This window comes from Echeneis naucrates, chromosome 10 (assembly GCF_900963305.1).
Source record: "Echeneis naucrates chromosome 10, fEcheNa1.1, whole genome shotgun sequence".
In the NCBI taxonomy this organism is placed as follows: Eukaryota; Metazoa; Chordata; class Actinopteri; order Carangiformes; family Echeneidae; genus Echeneis; species Echeneis naucrates.
This window is the reverse complement of record NC_042520.1, coordinates 7,569,883-7,585,225: the sequence shown is the minus strand read 5'-3', so window position 1 is coordinate 7,585,225 and position 15,343 is coordinate 7,569,883. Positions and strand designations below refer to the sequence as shown.

At 42.5% G+C, this 15,343-nt stretch overlaps 1 protein-coding gene across 4 annotated transcripts in view; it reads right to left on the bottom strand.

Moving 5' to 3' along the window:
- pcdh19 (protocadherin 19) overlaps nt 1-15,343 on the bottom strand; it is a 51,260-nt gene that overhangs the window by 23,866 nt on the left and 12,051 nt on the right. The window lies entirely within an intron of this gene.

Here is a 15,343-nt window from a genome sequence, read left to right as displayed (position 1 = left end):
GCATGGACAAAGCCGACAACTTACACTGAGCAGGTAGCCTCTCCCGCATCTGCCAAGCATCAACTCACACTAGGCAAGATGTCGGAAGGCCAAAGGTTATCAAAGCCTCTCAAAGGACTTTCCCAGTCCTGCAAAAAAGGCAGGACACAAACCTTTTGACAATGTTTGATAAGATGCAGGTGTTTTCTGCAGAGAGAAAGCAGAGTCTTCACTTAAAATTCCACAGTTCAGATACCGCATCCCGATAAAAGCTGTAAGTCAATGGCTGACTTCTGAGGGAACGCTACAGCGCTGATATCAAAGCAAAGTTGAAAAAAGTCTCCCCTATGATAAGAAAGGTTAATACAGGCACAAGAGCACAGTTGCTGATTATTGAGTGGGTGACACAATTGAGACAGACCTGCTGTTGAGGTAGCTTCGGCCCTGTGCAGCTGTCATAAACAGCGTCATGCAGATTTGGATTTGGATTTTACAGTTAGCGTGTCACTGAGGGCACACCATTCTTAATCGTGGTCAACAACAATTGAACACCTTGAACTTTTTCAGCAACTGCATTGAAGTGAAACTACAATGCCGAGGAGTCTGAATGGTAAGGATGGGGGATGCAGCGGAAATATCAAACACCAACTCCAGTCCTTTGGATCCCTTTCGAAACAAATGCATAAATAAAAGTGATGGTGGCAGATTACAGCGGCATGTTTACCTTTGGCAAATAGCTCTCATGACTTGTTTGCAGTCTATAAAAAATGTAAAAGCGTGTTAATCCTATCAAATGCATGTAGTTGTTTGTTTAGATTCTTGGTATTGACACAATTTTTTCACGGCTTCAAATACAACACGCTGGAGCACATTATTACATGACTGACGTAGTTCTTGTCTCTTCAGCTGGTATAAACCCAAAGGAGCGCCCCGTGTAAGTCAGAGGTGTCATTATCTCTCAGCGTTCTCCAAAATGCAGAGCTTTGCTTTCAATCATCAGCAGATAAGCTGTCGTTTGCCATCTCCCCTCATTTACTCTTGATTATTTTTGCAGGAAAATTGCATAATGATAAGCAACAATGCAAGGGCAGGTATGTGATTGGGATGTGGCAAATTATGATGCAATGTGTTTGGACTGAAGGTTACCATCATTCCATCTCCTTTTTACAATTTACCCCTGATTAAACTTTAACTCATTACTATAGAGAAGATAATTCATATAAAGCTATTTAATTAACATTTTATTATTAGCTCGTAATTTGGAGCAATCCATGTTTGTTCTCTTGTATTACCGCTGACACCTTTTGTTCCTCTTCAGCTTGACTCCATTAAATGTTAAAGGCAACAGCAGTGGCAACATACTGCAACTCAGATTAATCATCAATTAAAAATCATTTATTCATAAATTTTTTTTCAACACATTTTATAAAGTTAGAGCAGATATATGACACCTCTACAATAATACTCCAACTCGTAGTGTACACACATATGTTTTGTGTTAAACCTGCGCTCCACTTTAGTCCCGGGGGACATGAATTAAACTGCCTCACCTTCTGCAGGGGCTGCGCATCCACAGAGAGACTAATAAAAATGCAAGGCATGAGTAACAAGGGGAAAACTTTATTTAAAAAGACAGGATAGAACATTTCTTGTGAATGTCACTCCGACTGCAGCCTGAAATTGGTTTGAATGGTAGGTTTTGTGCAAGCATGGCCTGCAGAGGAAGTGTGTATGCCCCTGCTTGTAAGCTGTTCCAGTCCTGAAGTGGAACTGTACTTTCCATAATTCAATTCTCTCTCAGGATTTTTACATGGAGCTAAACGCAACGTGCAGCAGGTACAACCAAAGGAGACAACAATTTTCCACCATTTTGTGTTTTTTTGTGTCGCCATCTTCTCCCTTCCTGTTCATCTCCAACACGGCAGCGTCTCATTAATCAAACGTCTCAAAACACATAACCACATTTCCTCTCTCTATCAAATTGGCAGGGGAAATAAACAAAACACCCGAGATGTGAGAGCATAACCTTAGGCACTGATGAGCCACTCATGAATGCCTATTTTGAGGAGGAATCAGACGCATTTGTCCAAGCTTCCTGTAAAGAAATGTAATGTCTGCCCCCATGCTTCTGATTGACCTCAAATTGGAGGACATGTAAATCTATCTTGGTGGGAGGTCAAGTTTCAGCCAAGATGATGAGGACTGCTTTGCTACAGCAAGGACACCACAAATGGCTACTTAATCAGGTTGGACAATGTGTTGTTGTGATCTGAATGGCCCCAGTTTGGCGGCCAGAACCACTCCATCCCCATAATAATTGTTCTGTTTCATCTGGAGGACTGGAGGAAGGAATCTCGTCCCTGGTGCAGCTGGGTGACTGATAGGCAGCGTCAGGATGACTTGGGAGAGACGTGGAAAGAGAGTGCTGAGAGACAGAGAGGGTGAAGATGGGAGGAAATGGTCAGGAACTTCGTGGTCCTGCTGCTGCAGTCCAGTAGCTTTCCCCCTTTCACCCTTTGCTTCTTTCTCTCCAGTAAAACCTGAGGCACTGGGATGATGGGCTCACTTCTCTGCCACCGAGAGGAAAAGCAATCTCCTTGCCTAGTTGCTGCTGTAAGATTTGATTTGCCTTCCTCCCAGCGTGACAATTGGTTCTGTAGTCTGGATGCAAGTGTATTCATTGTGTGGGGGCATGGGGAGCACCATGGAGAAGAGAAGGGGTGGGGGGAATGAAGACACCAGTTGTTACACCAGTAAACAGTCGACAAGTTCAGCAGATGTCACACAGATAGGAAAGAAAAAGAGAGGAAAAAAAAAGTCACACAGCTGCCCTACTGTATGCATCATTGAGGCTAATACAAAACAGTACATTTAAACAAGGAGTTAGGAAATAGAGAGGGATGAAGCCACATGCACATAACATGCTGTTTTGAAAAAAGGAAGCATACGCTGACACTGTCAGCAATCTGTTTATTACTCAAGATTCTAATTTTTTGTTTACTTCTTCTCTTCAGTCACAGTTGGACAAAGAGGATTGACATGAAACGGGAATGTGATTTTAAACTTCCAGGCAATTTAATCTTGCTAAATGCATATGATCAATCTCTGAAACAACAAAAAAAAATTTTGAGATAAACTGTCTATGTAAATATGAGCTACGTTACTTGAAACAGACATTTTAAGTTTTCATGCAGAGTGGGGCTGGTTGCACAAGACTTGTCTCTAAAACAACTGAGCATTTAAGAGCAGAAAAATGGATTGTACGAGTGAGTGTTCCCTGTCTGTCATGGATGGAACTCTTTAATGTCATCAATTCAGCAGACAAAAAACATCCATCCATGCCTATTGTGGACACAAAATGCTCTCAGTGCCACACTAAAATGCACAGTTAAAACATACAGAAGAACAGACTGGGCAGAATCAATTAAAACTGTCAGATCAAATTTTGCAGCTTCTTTTTGTGTTTGAGCAGATGGAGGTTGTGCCTCAGTCTTCATTTATTGTTGCTACAGCTAGCTCGTGGACTCCCCTTGGTCCCAGAAGGAAACGTTACACATAATTTGCCTCGTTATTGATATCCTGTTGCTAAAGGAAGGGATGAGAAGAAAGAGATCCAGAGGGTTTACAGGACAAGGCAGTAATAAAAATAAAAAAGAACCCTTCATTATCCAGCTAGGTTGGCTTGTGATTAAGTTGAGAGACTAGTTTTGGATAAGAAAAAGGTACAGAATGAAGGAGGGCCACTGTGCGAAAACGGCTGTTTAAAATTCATGTTTATAAATGCATGAGTCCCTCCCAATGTAATTTCACTGTGAGGATACAGCGGAGTGCGTGAGTGAATGTGGATGAGTCTGCCGGTGGCTTTTTCATCCTATACACTGTCTGTGAAAAGAAATGCTTCACTCTCAGTCTCTTGCGCACACACACACACACACACACACACACACACACACACGCATTCTCTCCCTTACAAAGGCACTGCTCCAACAATCCCTGACTTGCAGGGTTGTGCTGGCGCCTGACCACCACGCCTCTGGCCCGGCTTCCTGCAGCACCTCTGAGCTGCTCCCATTCAGTCTGTATGACACCCATGACGAGCAGCTAGACCACCAAAGCACCTGCTTTGATTCGGTTTATATTTTGTTTATGTTATGTAAGGAAGGAAAAACACTCTTTGGCCCTGGAGCTGCCACAAACTTCCACCTCTGCCACATTTCTGCCCTCAACTCCAACAACCATTATCACTAGATTCTTCCCAATTATAGAATTTCCCATAGATCCTCTGCCATCTGCTAGATTATAGATTTCCCTTTTCCTTTTGAGAGGGCAAGGCCTCTAAGGGAGGATCAGTGGTAAAAAGGGTGAAAGAGTGCCTGAGGCACAGCCATGGCTGTGGATGAGATTACATTTTCTATTTCGGTCCGCTAAAGGGGGCCTGCCGTGATGAATACAGAGTTGTTACCATTTAATATCAACTGGCTCCCCCGAAAACTCAAATCATACACAATCAATTGTGACAGAGGGGTACATGTGTGACAAATAACCTGCCACATTCTCTGCATCATTTCACTTCATCAGCCATCAATTCAACCCAAACCCAATGGCCTATTTGGGAATCAAGCACGTTATGAAAGTGAATGAAAATTTCCAAAAGCTTCCTCACATTCCTATAGTTCCCTCATTTCTGTAGTGCTTGTGAACAATATATGAAAAAATAGATAAACCAGGTGAGTTAAGCTCTATTATAGCGTTCCTTGTATCCTTGTGTTGAGTATTGTTTTAACAAACTCGCAGAGTCTCTGAAACACAATGAAACAGATACGTAAACACTGCCCCACTTCCTGCTTGCATTTCCTCCTCATTTTTCTTGCCTTCCCGTGTGAAATTGAACAAATATTTGCCCATTCTAGCCAAAACAATCATTCCACGCTCTCTTCAAGTGAGGAAAAAAAAAAAAGTACTGAGGCTATTGGTTGCTCCACCTGCGTGTAACTCCACATAGGAAACTGCAAATCATGAAGCTCTCTTGTTTTCTGGAGCAGAGACAAAAGTGCAGACCAGTCTCTGTGTCACTCAGGCCCACAGGCTCCACAGAAGTCCAGTTAGTAGATATGTGATTAATTATACATACATTGATAGAAACAACATTCATTATTCATGAGCTCCTCAATGTCAAAGCTATTTCCCTCCCTTTCAGCATGATGAAAAGATTTTAAATAATAGCCCCCCTCTGCAGACGCCTGCATTCCAGCGGAGTCTGCTGACGCTAAAGAGGCTTAAGTCAGAGCTGTTGTCTTACCAGGGAATCGCTACACAGGCCCGACGTGTTTCGAACTGCCGGTGACCGGGTCGCTTCCTGGGTCTATGTTTGTGTTTTGTCTTTGTCTTGAGAGAAGCGGCTGGTGTTTTTAATCCTTTCAGACGGCGGTCTAAAGTCCACTTGGAATGAAAAGAGTCTGGATAGGGTATCATTTAACACCTGTTCAGCACACAGGTTTGCCCCCCCCACCACCAACTCCAGATTTATGTGCATGTCAGAAAGAAAAGCGCAGTATCTCTATAAGATTACGATTCATGGTTACACACTGTAAAAAAAAAAAAAAAAAAGAGGGGGGGGGTTGGCAACTTGATTATGTACGCTGTTTCCTAAAAGAAATCGGCTTACTGTTCTCAAAGCCTGTGGAGCCCAATCAAACTCAAATAGCAGGAACTTCCCCTTTCAGCAAGTCTTGAGGGATTTTCTTTAATTTGGATGTCAGACTGCAAAGTTTTCACACTCCTCTCATCCCCAAATCCGTTAATGTGCGCATGGCGCCACATGAGACAGGTAGGTTTTGTTCCGCTGTCTCTGCTGAGGGTAACATATAATCCAGGTAGATTTTGCAGATACTTGGTGCCTCTGGGAATAAATTCTACAAACACGTTTATAGCAACCACTTAATTTTTTCGAATGAATTGCTAGATAGCATTTTCCGTCTTACATGTGCCCTATATTTTCCCATATTGAGGGGGAAGGGCGGCACGCTAAACTTCGGCACAAGGAATTCCCAACGGTTTGTCTCATCTCCCCTGGGCCGGGCGTAAAAATAAACATTCAGAAACACTGCAGATTATATAAACATATTGCTCTTAAATTTGTGCATGAAAGCAATGACTGAATAAACAGCATTACTTTTGAAATTAGTAAACTTACAAATAATTTTTGATGAACCCAATAAATGCAGGGATTACAGATATTAGAGAGCTGTGAACGTGTGAGCAGAGTTTATCAGCTTGCACTTTGCAACATGGTGGAGCACGGCTCGGTACATTTTCTCTTAGCAGCTTAAAGGTGGCTGCCAGTCACACTGGCACTGCTGTAGTCTCTCTGTCTCTCGTTCTCCCTCCCTCTTGCTTTTTCTCTCGCTGACTGTGACAAGGCATCTTTCCAGACATTTTAGTTGGATGGAGATTTGCAGCAGCTCATTACAGACTGGGAGGCTCTGTGAGTGGATGCAGTCACTCGGAGATGGATTGAGTGGGTCTGTTTATTGACATGCCTTAATCTGACACTGGGTAAAGGGAATGAGTCACCGCCTCCAGACACACTACCACATCATAGCCACTCCAGCAAATAGGGAGGCAGCACCCAGGATACGAGTGGAACTTCATCAGCGCTCATTAATCCAACTACCCGAGGCCACTCGCTCAAATAAACAATGTTTACTTTGTGTGTTGGCTGGATGGAGGGGTGATGGAGCTTTTCAAAGGGCATGTGTGTGGGGTGGCCAGGTCCACAGAGTACACACAAATGCGCCACCCTCAGATGAACACACACAGACACACACACCTACAGTATGCAAACATGTACTCCAGACTTCATCTCATCAAAAATCCAGCCGGCCTCTTAACCCACTGCCCCCCAAACACAATATCTGTGCACACCAGCTGCTAAAACTCAGTCGAGGCACTTAGTCTTGCTGGTGCGCAAAACATGGGAGGATGATCAGGCATGATGCCAAAGTACCTATCACTGAAAGGGGCTTTATATTAACCAGATGGGTATATGAGATAATTTTAGTTCAGATCAAAACAAGGCTTCTCCTTTCAGTGATCCAGCTATAGCATTAGATTTTTGATTCAGTTTGCTGGTGCTTCAACAGCAGCACATCTGGAGCTGATATTCGGGATGGTCTACCGAGGCAGCTGTCAGTGGTGGGATAGACAACACCACTGCATCTTTAAATCCAGCTTGTTAACATGAGTGTGACAGACTGCCATCAGGCCACAGGCAGTGGCAATACAACATAAAATCCTGTGGTCCAGCATTTGTTTTCCATTATACTGCTCTTCAATACACAGACTTCGAGATGTGAAAATGTGACTCCTCCATATTTCAAAATTAACTGTAAATGTGGAAAAACTAAAATTCTCCACCTCAGCAAAAACATGAAATATGTGCAGAATGAGTAAGCCACTTACAAGCAAATATAAATCTCTTTTGAAGAACTCACACATGCATGCACAAAGGCAAAATAAGCGAAAGGGAATAAATGCAGTGTGAGTCAGAGAGGGAATAACATAACGCAAACACACTCACACACATACAGTTGCAGTGGGGCAGAGAGTCTGAGTGGGGCCTGTTGTCAGCTCCGTCGGGGACAGCTTGGAAGCAGGGCCAGTGGAGAGGTGGCCAGATGCATTGGGCTTGACCCATTCATTCACAAGGGAGGGGGGCGTTTCAGCTGCTGAAACACACAGGGATTAGCCACACTGACTTCATTTAATTTAATTTGTATTCGGGCCATCGTTGGGGGGGAAACATCGTTTTTCACTGCAGGGGATATACAGGGTCATGGAAAACAACAACAGACGGCGGCTCGTTGCGTCCTACCCTGCAGCGGATCCACAGGGGAAGGCATGGCAGTGTATTCTGAGACCTCAGGCGCACACACACATTCACTTCAACACATATCTCGTTTCCCCTTAATTATGTCTATATTATGAAGTCAGCGCTTTCCAAATGAGACTCAGACCATGCATCCACCTTTCCACAGCTTAGTTTCTTGAAATAAAGACATTGAATCCTTTTGTTCTGCCACCATAAACAACATGTAGTAATTTTCGGTGCTTATCAAAGCTCTGCTTTGCGCACTTGTGCGTCTGTGCTTATGTCTGAGTGTGTGTGTGTATACTAAGCTGTTATCTACCAAGAACATATCTTAGGGGTGGATGTTTATCTGTGCTGATGCAGATTGGAGGAGTTCTCTTTGTCTCAGTGCAGTGGCACATAATATTATTTGTCTTTGGTTTTTTTCATCGTTTATTTCTCCAAGGCTGATATAGTTTGATATCTTATGGTGGAGAAATCCTTTTATTACCCCCAGGCATCTAATGTGCTTTTACTTGTAATCTGGGAATTTAATAAATGAAAAGGAGAGGCAGAAAAAATCTGCACACAATCGAATACAACCCTTTTTATTACGTGGAGCATGACTTACATTGTTGCGCAAGATGAGGAAAACAGCTGCAGTGAGTGAGTGAGCGCCTAATGTGCCTCCTCACATTTTGCAATCGCTCCATAGAAAAAAATATGGCAGCTATTGGCCATCAAACCTCCTGTAGCCAAAGCCTGTGGTTATAAGGAAGCATCCTTTCTGTCTTGTACAAGTGACAAACTCTAAAGAAAGCTAATGTACCATGAACTGGGAAAGGAAGTTTTATTACAAATACATCTAAAAAAAAATAAAGGAAAAAAAATGTGCAAGCTGCAACAGCATTGCTTTGTCTGTGCTAGACAGAGAGGACTGTACTGCTGGAGTCTGTTCAAGACTATCAGGCACTCACTAGAAATCGTGTTTTTTTTTCCCTCTCTCCCTCAGCCCCTATCAAAAGATGTTACTGCGTAAAATGTCAAAGAAAAAAAAAGAGGCAAGAGAAGTAATCTCCTTCTCCTTTTTGATCGCAAGTGGAATAATTGGAACCCTCTTAGGCTCATTACATGAGTTGCCCGCCAGCCAAAACACGGCTCCAACTGCCCCTCTTCATTCATGTTCAGGCTTTGAAAAATATTGCTTCCTCTAGTAACAACTCTTTATGAGATGCGACGACTAGAGGTCCTGCTACCTACATTAGCGGGTAATCCCACAATGCTTTTGAAAATATAACTTTCAACTACCACTGTCAAACACTTATTCAGAGCTATGGGAAGGAAACAGCAACAATCTGGTCCTGGAATAATATCATTATGCATATCATGCAGCACTTCTCACCCTCTGTCTTTTTTTGGCAATGCCGTTCTTCTCAATTACACAAAGGTATTGCATACAAGTTACAAGTTAATTTGGATTCCTGTTACTAATAGCCTGGTCTTCATTGTTATTACAACTATGCTTGTAATTATTGTGACTCTAATTACTATTACTGTATTACCCAAATTGGCCTTATTCTGGGTCTAGATCACCCGCACTGACAGTAGGCAAGACATGCCTATGAAGAATGGCACCAATGTCCCTTCAGATAAACCCAGAATAATTAGCTGTGTGCCTTACAGGGCCTGTGTGATGGTAATAATTAGAGCTACTGTAGCAAAGGTCACGCAAAACAATTTAGAGAGGATGCTGGCTGCATGGTTAATGGGAAGAGAGCAGGAGCGACATGAGAAAGCGGAGGGATGAATGTGGAGATTCCTTTTCCATCTCAAAGACGTGGAAGGCATGCCGCTGTTACTTTGCCTCCGCCCTTGCTTCGTTTTTTTTTTTTTTTTTAAACCAATGCTCTTGAAATAATAGAAATTGAAAACCAATTTTAATGGCAAGAAGACTCCCAGCTAACATAGTTTAAATGGATCCATGATTAGATTTCGGGAAAGTGCTACAGGGTGTATCCGTGAACTGGTGTCAGCTGACATCGATTCCCTGCTTTTGAGGTGTGATATCTGCCCCAATATCCTGTCGTTTCATCTGTTGATTAACTTGAGTATTAATGCATTTGAACTTACCCTTAGTTATCATTTTTAATTGTGTGCGTGAGAGACAGAGAGAGAAAATAAAAGGAGAACAAGACAGAGAGTGAGAGACGTGCTGCCCCGCCCAAGTACACAACTTAATTAGCTGAGTCAAAAATTTGACACTATGGTAAACAAGCAGTCACAATGAGCTACTTCTATTTTGACACTCCCCCCATGTGGCCTGGGTCTCTGTGTATCTCCCAGTATGATCCTAAGCCAAGACCTCAGGGGTTCACAGCCTGAATCCACCAGGAGTTGCCTGCTCCCTCACCTCGCCACCATCACACCCTCCAAAGTCATAAGTAACAGCCTCATGTTCAAATATAGCATCTGGAACAACATACATGCTTACGTGCGCTAGATTGGTCTCTACTCGCTCTTGCAGTGCTGACACACCCATCCAAACCCCAACTCCCAGCATCACTTCATTAGCAGTGAGTTCTCCAGACAGTTCTTAGCAGCAAAGACACAGTTTTCCTTTAACGCCTGTCTTTGTTGAATTCATCCAACCCATTCAGTGACTGCTCAACAGAACAAATATGATCTTACTCACTACAAATAAAAGACTTTGCATTATTATCAAATGTCAAATTAGAGCTAGATGTGGCCAGAGAGTGTTATAAAGGCGGGACACAAGTAATGTAGCTTGTTTTTAAAAAAGAAAAAAAGAAAAAAAAAATCTATTAACAAAAACAAATCTACCTTCCAGCATCATGTCAAAGAGCAGCAGAGTGTTTGTAACTTCAGTGATTATTAGCGGTGCAAGCAATCACAAATTCTATTTTTACAGTGCCACAATAGAGAATTAAGTGTCATGGGAAGATATAGGGAATATGGACATTCTTGTTGTTGTAGGTTTGATGAGTTTATTACAGAGAAATACTCAAATGATTTTCTAATGATTTTGTTTGATTTAAAATTTTTTTTTGTGAGTCTCAAGCTGTGGCATCAATCAGTTAATAAATGTCTGCATTAAAATGATTTAAGGTAACAAGTGCTGCATCAAAAACTGCTCCTCAACGTTTGATTTATCTGCCTTATTCAGTTGGACTCAACTTAATGATGAAATTCACTGGGGTGGGAAAAGAGGCATATGCTGAGATCCATATGGCTTTGTGACTGTTGGGGTTTAAAAACTGTAAATTGTGATTACCATTGATCTCGGTCATCAGATGCCTAATCTCTATGAATTATATCCATGCTGGCCACATTGGGTGACGATGAACCATCCTCCCCCACATCTGAAGTCCCAAACAAGTGTTGGGGAAGCAGTGATAAGCAGGTCCTTATCCTTTTAAAGACACTCCCATAATCCAACAGCGGTGGGAGGAGGGAGGGGGCCTCAGCTTTAAGGGATTTAGTCTGGATTATAGCTAGTCCTCCAAATTAAACCAAAAGTCAGTTCTCTGCAGTTGCTCATGCAAGCTGGCAACTGGCTTGCTACCAGCACTGTTAACAAGGCGAATGATGGAGGTCTAAAATTAGAAAATCGTCTCGCTCAGCCGCTGCGTGAACAAACACAAGTAACACAGTAGCAACACCCAACCTGTTCCCACCTAAAATGATTATTCAGCCCTTCCCACTCTCCACCTCTTTCACTTCCCAGTTGACCTGTGAGTACACTCAAAATGTCCTCCATGCTGTGTACCTGACCCTTGTTGCCAACCAACTAAGCCACAGAAAAGCTTCTCAAAGGATGCTCTGTCCCTGCTGATGCTGCTTCACGCAGCAAAACAAGGCCAAACAAGGCTTAGAGGCTAAAATGATCATTATTGAGTAGCAAACAAATAAAAAAATAAACACCATTCACATGACTGTCCTCCTCCATCATTCTTGTTATTTGGAAATTAACATTTAGGATGGAAACCATTTTAACCTGAAACGAAGCTACAACTGTGCTCTCATTTTGTCTTGTATTCAAGGTTAAGTTACATTTGTGCAATGATAAATGAAATGACGGCCTCCGCCCGTCGGGAGAAACGAAGACTGATGTCATGTCAAAATATGAAGATGAAGCTAAGAGATGAGTGGCATTCAGTCTTGCAGCAAGGAGAAACAGCCTGGCTATGTCAAAAGGTTAAAATCACCACGCAACATGTTATATGATGTGTGTTTCATAAAGTAATTAAGGAGGCCATTGCTTACAGCCATAAAATCTTCATACAGAAGACATATATTACTGAAGGGAGTTAATGTTCTTGTCTAGCTCCATGTAGGGAAATTTAAACAAGCATGTCTTTGGGAAAACTACAAAGGCCAAGGGGTTCGAACCAGACCCTTACTCTGTGAGGCGACAGTGCTAACTGACGTGCCACTGTGCACGTGCATGAATTTGATAAATGTTGATGTTGGAAGCGTTCTTACAGCCTTCCTTGATGTTACACAAGAGCGCTTCAATACAGCTCAACAGTGACCCTCTTGCCATGCTGCCCGACAGAGGAGTCAACCCCTGTTATTAAAGCGTAAAGATTATAAGGAGTCTTTCCCTAACAAGTGTGGACATGCTGTCTTGCCTACTCACTAGCCACAAGACTGGACTGAGAACAGCTCTCAAATAGGAGGCAGGTAGAGGAGAGAAATCTTGAAGTGAGGAGGTTACTGGGGAAAGTGCTGCACCGAGGCCAAGTGCTTTTCATTCATTAACTTGGCTGCCCGAGCTGTGGTATGTCAAATGGTGGACGTGATGGGAAAGTCAAAACCACGGTCCCATTGTGCTCCACAGGGCGACACCAACAGAACTCTGAATATTGTTTTCTGACGCCATAGGGGAGCACAAAGAGGTGGGCGCAGTCGTTCTTAGTTCACTTGCAAGGCAATCATAACTATTATCATTAGTAGAGTTTTCATCCTCCATGTTTGCCCCAGAGTAGTAGATATCTAATTTCTTCCCTGGCACACATTCTTGTCCTTCCAACCCGACCTGGTATCACTCAAGCAAAGAAATCGTTTCCCGCCTCTCTGGAAACTAGATATGGGCGTAAATAAAATGCCTGGGCCCTTTTTGAAAAGGCTTAATCCTGGGAAAACTAACCTGAGTGAGACAAGGCATTCTGAACTGCTTTCAGGAAAACTAGATAATCAAAATGCAAAACAGCTTTTGATAGAAAAATGAGCCAACTTCTAACAACAAATCCTTTACACCTAATATCAGCAAATTCTCCTTCTGAACTTCAATTTGTATGTTGTGTTTGGGTTTTTAATGTAATCACACAGCGTGCAGCACTCCATTGGTGAGCTTGCCTGATTTATGTCAGCCCAAATCAGACTGACTGCTTAGAGCTTTTCAGACATCATGAATGAGAAAAGGAACCACACACTGAACACATTAGGGGTCCCACCATCTCCTCAGACAAGGGGACAATGGGTCGAGGAGCGGAGATAAAGGAGGGGGATAACAGGAGTGAAGGAGTGGCTGACGCTGATCGGGCAGAGAAAAAGGGGGAGAATGGCAGAAAAGAATAGAAGAGGCCCAAGACACTGGCCACACAGGGCAGAGGGAACGTGGAGGCTCAGAGAGGCCTACACTCGGTCATAGCCCATTAGGCTGGCTGGGTGAAAATGCTACAGCTCATTACATGCTCTGCCTCTGTTCTGTGGATGAACAATGCGCAATTACGCTACCCTGCTGCTCCTCTAACCCTACTGCTGCATGCCTCTGAGGCGGCCGATACCGCTGCTATTCAGCCTTGTCTGCCAACAGCTCCTGTGCTCATCTAACATCCCATACATGGGCTCCCTAATGATAATCCAGGTTTATCTTAGAAACAAAAGCACTGTATGAATTTGCTGAAATGAAAGAAGAGGAAAAACATGAAAGGTTGCTTCACCGCCAGAACAAACAAAACAAAGGTATAATGCTGCATTTGTGCGTGGGATACAATGATGTTTGCTCCCTTTTGTCTGCGTTGCTGTCTTTAGATTCGAGCTTTCTGCACTTTAAAGCAGCAGACACCACAAAAGGACCGTTCTTTTGCGTCACACTGAATTAAGTTTCATTATATATTACAATTACTAAATCCAGGTAAAGCATCAATGTACATCCAAATATAATTACGACAGTTAAGTGTAAGCAGATGTTGCTGAAAGAACTGTAGTGGCATCTGCAATGCAGTGAGTAACGAAGCTCAGAATTCATCTATCCACCAGCAAATTGGTTCACTTCAAGTCATCCTCCATTCCACTCTACAATTATGCATGCAGAGGTTGACATTTAATCTGATGGGGGAAATGCTAACTAACATCCTCCTGCTCCCTCTTTGTTTTAGGCAAAAACAGGACACTTGGAAAGGTCATTCTTCCCAAGTGTCAGAGCTGGCTGCTTGGAAAAGTTTCTATTCACAGTGAGTATTGTTATGTTCCACAGAGCCGCCCTCCCCCCCATCTCCCTGTCACTCGGAAAGCACAGCATCAGCACTCAGAGGAAAAGCCTGGGAACTGATAACCTGTGGTTCAATCCAAATCAAGACTGATATCCACGTTTTTAAGCAATACCTTTTGTCGCTGCACAATTGAGTGGAATTTGTTTGTAGCAGACTTAGATCATTACAAGAGAATTGCAATAACCTTTTTATTAGTTTGTTTACTTGATAAAAGACATTCTTGATTATGGTGTTTAAAAACAAATCAGAAAAGAAATCATGAAATTCTCACAATTGTCAGTGAAGAGTGATTGTGATTCCATTGTTGTTATGTGCAAAGACAAATGTATAATGAAGGTTTTCTTACACTATGTGTCAGTAAGTCAGAAAGGCAGAGGTTACATACATTGAAAATAGTTGTATCTGTTTCTCGAGAAAACACATTTTATTCCTGGCCAAAACAAGTCTGAAGGTTTGTGTTTTGAATATGTAGGCTGACCTTCTCTAGCCCATCTTACTACCGGCCTCTTCCACCGTGGGCAGCAAAATCAGCAGTAATGAGCATTGAGGGTTTTTTTTTTTTTTTTTTTTTTATTGACCTGGACCTTATCCTCAGCTTTACGACTTTTTTATTTGTTGAGCTTAAAACGCCACCTTTAGTGCACTGAAGACTAGGGGGGGAAAAAAAAAAGAAAATGTTAGAGAATGTATCAAAGACTTAATATGATCACTTCAAAATGTCATAAATCCGTTTTCCAACCTAACTCTAAGTTGGGACTTGACTGTCCAAGGATTTAATTTGGGGAAAAAGAAAAGAGAGAGAGAGAGAGAGAGAGAGAGAGAGAGAGAGAGAGAAAATGTAACAGGAAAATCATTTAAATAGGTAATTACGTACTTGCAGCATTCCTCGCAGGGCTTAACAAGGTGCGTAATGATGTCCCCTTCCCCAGCGATAAACATCATCACTATGTCCATTTCCTTCATTCCATTTAGCCCTCTCTTATTTACGGGTGGACCC